Source organism: Teleopsis dalmanni, chromosome 2, assembly GCF_002237135.1.
Source record: "Teleopsis dalmanni isolate 2A chromosome 2, ASM223713v2, whole genome shotgun sequence".
Classification (NCBI taxonomy): Eukaryota; Metazoa; Arthropoda; class Insecta; order Diptera; family Diopsidae; genus Teleopsis; species Teleopsis dalmanni.
The window spans coordinates 143,351,057-143,358,266 of NC_051847.1; positions in this window are offsets into that span (position 1 = coordinate 143,351,057).

Sequence of the window (7,210 nt, forward strand, 5' to 3'; positions counted from 1 at the left end):
GTCACTCAGCAATAAAATAAAAATTAATAATAACAGCTGTGCTGAATTTATAATTAATATAATTCAAGCCCGTACATTGGCGTTGACGTCATTTTATATTTAAAAATAATAAAAAAAATAAAATTAATATAAAACAACATATTATTTTCAATTATTTTCGCAACACTGATAATAAATTAATAAAACTTTACACAAAGAATTGCTATAACAAATATAATATATTCTTTACTAAGCTTTTGTTTCATAAAAGATATTTGTAACACTTCCTTATATAGCTCAAAATGTATTTGGAGTTTTTAATAATAATAATATATATATTATTCACTATTATATGAGTGAATTTATATAAGACTCTTTTTGGAGACAGAGGTTCAAACTGGTATTTTCGATTTATTATAATGAACAGAATGCATAATATTTTTGATGTTACAGTCAAACTTCCATACCTCGAACTTTTATAATTCGAATTTTCTATATAACTCGAATAAAAATATTGTCACGTGCCAATAAAAATATGCGAGAGTGCATTCTGTAAGTCGAATTTTTGTTTTAAGTATGAATCCATTTTTGGTGTTAGGGGAAATCCCTTTTTCCAAACCAAATGTGAAAATTTTTTTTTATGTTACTTTTTTTTGTTCAAATGCCAGTCTCTGGTAAACAGTAGTTCAATGATTGTCCACTACTTTAAAAAAGCTAGACTTCGCCAATTTTTTACATGGACAACATTCCATTAGTTTCCTTGAATAACACTAATGAAGAACGTGAACTGATGGAACAGAATTATAAAGCGTGGTTTAAAGTAAATAAAATAACTTCCAATGCTACTTTTAACGATTATATCGACTTTGACAATGAAATTTATATATAAAGCATTCCTGCAGATTACGATATTATTGAGCATTACAGCTCTTAATTAGTGGATCCGATTCTAAGCGCAACCGTAAGTGATGATGAGGTGAATGAAATTGTTCATTAGCCTTCCCAGAATTAAGTAGAAGACTCATTCAAAATCCAGAATTTTTATTTACAAACGAATGATACTTCAACTGATGATCACTATGAGAGTATGAATAGTGTGGAATAGTGGAAAGTGGAATCAAGTACTGAAAATAAGAAAAAAATTAAAATCCCAAACCTTAATTTCCGAATACTTTACTTCACTATAACTTCTGTGCTATATTTGATTTTAAATAAATAAAAATCTTAAAATGTAATTTTGGTTTATTTCAAAAATAAAAACAAAAAAATAAAATTCTCTAACTCGAAGTCGAACATCGAGTTATGGAGTTTGACTGTATATACAAACTTATAATAATTATCTTTACCCTTTCTATACACATTAATTAAGTCAAAAGAATTATCTTAATTACAAACTTTTGGTTTATTATCGAAGTTAAGTTAAAAGAAAAATTTGATTTGTAATGCATTTATTAAAATTCCAATTAGAAACTATCTTTTTAATAATAAATGTTATTCGGTATAAATTCAGCTTTCACTTGAAGAAAATAGAGTGATATGTCACAAAACCTAGACATTACAATTGTACCCCAAATATTCCTTCCAAATACCCAACATCAGTAGCAATTAAGATAAGGAATATAAATCAAGGATATGGACAAGGATAAAGAATTAGATTATTTTCAACATTAACAATAAAATAATATGACAGAAAAACATACAATATAATTAAAATAAGTTTTTATTTCAAGTTTAAATGCTTTTCACCCAATTTCATATGTGCTATCTACTTAAAACTTCCATTATAGTATGAGTATACTTGAGTATCTCAGAGAATCTTGTTCGCATTTATATAGCACTTATAGTGAACATAAATAATTCACATAACATATATATTAAAAACTCAGTTATTTTGCAGTTTTAAACATATTTTATACAGTTTTTTACAAAAAAATTTTATAAATCATAAGAATTATAACTTTTGTGTTCAAAATAAGCAGAAACGTATGGAAAGTATAATCCATTCAGAAAAACACTCGAATGTTTATTTAACACTTGCTGAACTACTAAATTCACGAGAAATTGTTAATGTATTTCATTTAATTTAAAATTCATGAAAACGACCACAAAGTAAAAATTTAAATTATTTCGTAAATATTTAACAGTTTGAAAAGCTTGCCTCCATTATCGAAATAAAATTAATCCGACTTGGAGCCACACTAAAAATGCAATTTCGGCTGGCTCTGATATATGAAAGCAATTAATAAAATATATGTATGTTAATATTAAAATATTATTTTTTCAGTTTAATAATTGCCAAAGAACATTTTATGGCATTTATATCACTAAATCAAAAAAAAAACTTAATGTTGTGCCTAGTCGACAGTTATGCTTACGATTCGATTATAGGAATTCAATATTCGTGAAGATGAGTTTCGTTTTTATTATCTGAACTTAAAATCAGTGGCTTTCAACCCAAAAAATTACTTTTATGTTAATACAGATCTCAAATATAGAATTTGAAAAAAATTCTATATTTCACCAAGACAATGCACCATGTCAGAAGTAAATAAAAACGATGGCAAAATTGGACGAATTACACTTCGAATTACTTCCTCATCCACCGTATAGTCCAGAGTTGGCCCCCAACGACTACTGGCTATTCGCTGATCTCAAAAAAATGCTCGCCGGTAAGAAACTTATCTCAAATGAGGAAGTAATTGGTGAAACTGAAGCCTATTTTGAGGTAAAAGACAAATCCTTCTACAAGAACGGCTTCGAGAAGTTAGAGAAGCATTGGAATGATTGCATTGCCCTTGAAGGAGAATTTATTGATAAATAAAATCGATTTTGGGCAGTAAAAATTTGTTTTTCTTAGTTAGTCACACGTCTTATTGACTAATGTGTTAAACGGTAGCATGTTTCAAAGAACGGATTCCGAAAAACGATGAGTGATAAAAAATACAAATTTTTGGAGCAAAAATATTCGTTTTAATATAGTAAGGTATCAGTGTCTGCAAAATTTGAAAAGATTTTTAAAAAAGCCAAATTTTTCAAAATATTGTTTGTATTATTTTTATTAATAATAATGTTTTTCGAAAAAAAGTAAGGATTTATTTAAAAAAAGACAACTTTTTAAAAAATGTAAGATTACTTTAACTTAAAATGTTCGATTGGCCAACAAAATTTGACAGTTTGAGAGTAAATCTGGGTTGTGTTCAGATTTACCAATCGAAAACGCCATAAGGATATTGAACAAAGATTATAATAATTATAATAATCAACTGCAAATACAAGTTATTTATTCGTTTGTGTACTTATAGATAAATAGCAACAGATGTTTTAAAGCTTACATTAAGATATTAAATTTGGAAACCAATTAAATACATATAAAAAAATCTCTTACTCAATATATTAAATAATGAATTACACAAAAGCAATAACCCACATCTCAACATCTTCATTAGTTTGGGATATTTAATAAGAGTACAAAATATAAAAGCCCTTCACTGATTTCATTTCCTTCGTAGAAATGAATTTTTTGCAATATTGCCTTTGGGCACATCAGCATTTCCATACATTTTTGTCATTAATTTTCAATGTCATATCTATTCACTGGCCTTAACATAATTTCTGTTGCCATGGAGTAAAACTGGAATATGACAAGTCCAACAGAGTTTTCTTGGGTTTGTTTCGAATATGGGTTGAGTTCCATGTGTATACTTTATGGAATAAATTTTATTAATTTTATTTCTGTGTCTCATAAATCGTTTTTATTTCATTTCATAACTGTTGCTGTCTTTGACATGGTCTAGTCAGCAGGGGCAAGCATTTGTTTTCCTATTTTTATTTGGATGAAATTTTCATCAAAATCAAATTATGTGGAAGAAACAAATTGAATATATATATTTTCGGAATGTGTAGACATAAAATTTAATTCAAATATTTAAATATTATGCAATAAATTATTTAAAGTGATATATAAAATGACATAAAAATGGAAGACACATGAGAAATAATAGTTTAATACGATCCTATTTAGTTTAAAGCACTACATTCACAATGATTTGAATATGCGGAGTGTTTCGTGATAAAGTGGTCTAACCTCGGAAGGTGATTTCTATATTTTTATTTATTTCGGATGATACTCGTTCGTTTTGAGTATTTAGCGAGATATAGGTTCTTCGAAGAAAAATCTTAACCTTAACTATTTTTATCTGAATAACTGTTCAATTAAATAGCTTAGGCTTCATAATTTCTTTAAGTGTACCAAATATCTCATAAATTGACATGAATTACATTAGTGAAAAACAAAGCTAGTTGCTATTTTACTACTTTGATTTACAAAACAAAAATAAAATTAATTAATTATCCAAGACTTGCAAAGTTTGATTAAAAAAACAAATATGAATATATATTTATATGACTTAAAAAGCATTGATAAATTTTCCTTGTATATTAAAATATTTAAAAGTCTTTTCAATGACTTCAACGTTAAAACTCAGTTGGAACTAATAAAAAAAAAATGAAATGGTGTTTGAAGCTATACTTTTGTATAAAAATGCTTCATTAAAGTGCTTTTATTGTTTTCAGTTATAAACTATATAAAAGAAATTAAAATATAAAGCTGAAGAGGTGCATTACATTGATATTAATTAGTACTTAGAATAAATATGTAACTTATTCACATTTCTTGACCAATTCGATAATAGTGATACAAATAGTATTACTGAGATAAATAAATATATGTAAATATAGTACAAACGTTTATTCAAAAAAATTATTATTGCAAGAAAGATCGAATACAGCAATATATGATGATCAGCAATTTATTGACTAAGGCATTTATTAAGTCCCTTGTCGTATAACTAATGGATAAAATCTATATTCAATTTAAAAATTTCGCGTCACAATAAAGATTAAGATTTCTTACTGTATATATTAAAACCGTAACGTGAAAAAATACTATAACCTTTATAAATTGCATCAGTCTGAAGGATATTAATACAACTGCTATAGTATGCAAGCAAGTATCCGAATCAACTTATTGCTTCCCAAATTATTGCGTTACTCATTAATACTTAACTTTAACACTGCAAATTGTAACTAACAATTACAACTGTATTAAATTAAATCCCTGCTCTGTTGTTATCTTGATTGTTTTTATCTTTCATTGGAGCAATTACTGGTTTCCTTGTTGGATTGCATAAAACTGCAATTGCATATTCAGTGGTATAATTACTTAAGTTATTTTAAATTCAGTACAAAGTATAAATAAATAAATACGATTTATTTATTTTTTCAGACTCAAAAAGTACAAAGATGCATAACAGTTATATACATATGTGCTCATGTGCTCTGCTCATTATGTTCATAGCGTATGAGTGATTTAATTAATTTCCCACACGTTTTATGAACTCATTTGTGAAATAATTATCAGATGTGAATCTCTGTTGGTGTATATAATTTATGTAAATAGAATGACAAAAAATAAGCAATTTGAAACTGTCAAACATTTCTTTTGATCTAAAAATAATATTTAAATAATACAAATAAAAAACTGTTTATTTAAGTACACAACTTCTAAGCTAAATTTTTCCCATGAACCTATCGTTAGTCATTAGCTCAGATTTTCTTATTAAATTAATGCGAACAGTATTAATAATTAGAAATTAATTACTAATAATTTATGTGATAAATATAGTCAATAATACGAGTTTGTTAATAGTTTATAAATATAAGTATATTCAAACAACATTTATGGAAATTGCAGTCAGATTTCTTTTTTAGTTGTTAACATAAACTTTCCTGAGACAGTCTGAAGCCTATCGAAGCATCGAAACATAGGACAGTGTAGCAAAATTAATATTTATGATCAGAATATGATATTTTCTAAATTAATAAAGATATTAAAATGAAGTTTTGCTTAAATAGTTTTTGAGATATTTATTAAAAAATTATATATAACTCTTCTAACACATGTATAATAAAATTTCCATGTGTGAAATCATAAAGTATATAAAGTTATTAAATCAGTGATCCATCGATATATATTTTTATTTTCGTACAATGTCGTAATAAAATATTAATATAATGTATTAATATTGTGAAATGTAGAGATCAACGATTAAACGAACGCTTGAGCAACTTATGATCTTAGTTAGATCTTCGTGGTCCATGGTTGAAATCTTTACTATTCATATACCTACAAGAAGTGTTTAATTGGGGTAGAATATAGAAAATTTTAATACTTTCAACTCAGGTTGAAAAAAATTATATGAGAAAAATGAGAAGGAAATATGCCATTTTATCCTTTTTATTAATCAAATGAATAAATAAATTTCCTTAGTTGCTCTATTAATGTTTCTATGACTGCTAAACTTGTTGCCGAGTAATTCTAATTTTAGATGCAATCTTCCAAAATTAAAATACAAATGAGAGTACAATATTATTGTATAACAAAAGATGAATTTGCGAAAAGGTAGTGCTTTTAAGTTCTATTTTAATTTCTTATATGACTTCATTCTGCTCTTTCACTGAAACACAACAAGTAACGTCATCATTTCTAGAAATTCTAATTAAATTTTGTACTCCCACATGTGGTTAACAATACAAATTTTTCATAAACAATGAAGTACCTCGTTCTATTGAAGTACCCACAATAATAAAAAAAAAATTAGAGAAATATGAAATATTTGAAAGGTATGTATAGTCGGTATAAATCTGTATCTAAAAAAATCATTACAGTACGTTTGTACTGGTGTGGAACAGTACATAACAAGTCAAATACTATGATATCCATAACAGCTGCGATTGGGTGGAAAAAGGAAATTGTATTGACGGTACATTCTTTGCCACGGTGAAGTATTTTATAAAATGAGAAGAACAATTACACCTTTACTTCATGTAGAATCTGACGAATATACCAAATAGCATAGTACATAGACTGAAGAGATTCGTCAAAGATATTACTACATTTAGTCAGGAATAATGAACTAAGAACAATGGGTGCGTTCCAGCATTTATGCGTCAAGGCACCAATGGTTGTAACAATGAATGCATTCTAGTGTATTGTTGTTTGCATAAAGAAAATATGTTTTCAATTTTATCATGAATAATACAGCATTGATAATTAAAAGATATTTGATAAAAATAATTCATTTCGCATTAATTTATTCATCTTTCAGTAACATTACTTTATTCAAAGAATGTATCATAAGACTAAAACTACAGTGAACTATATGCGTAAACC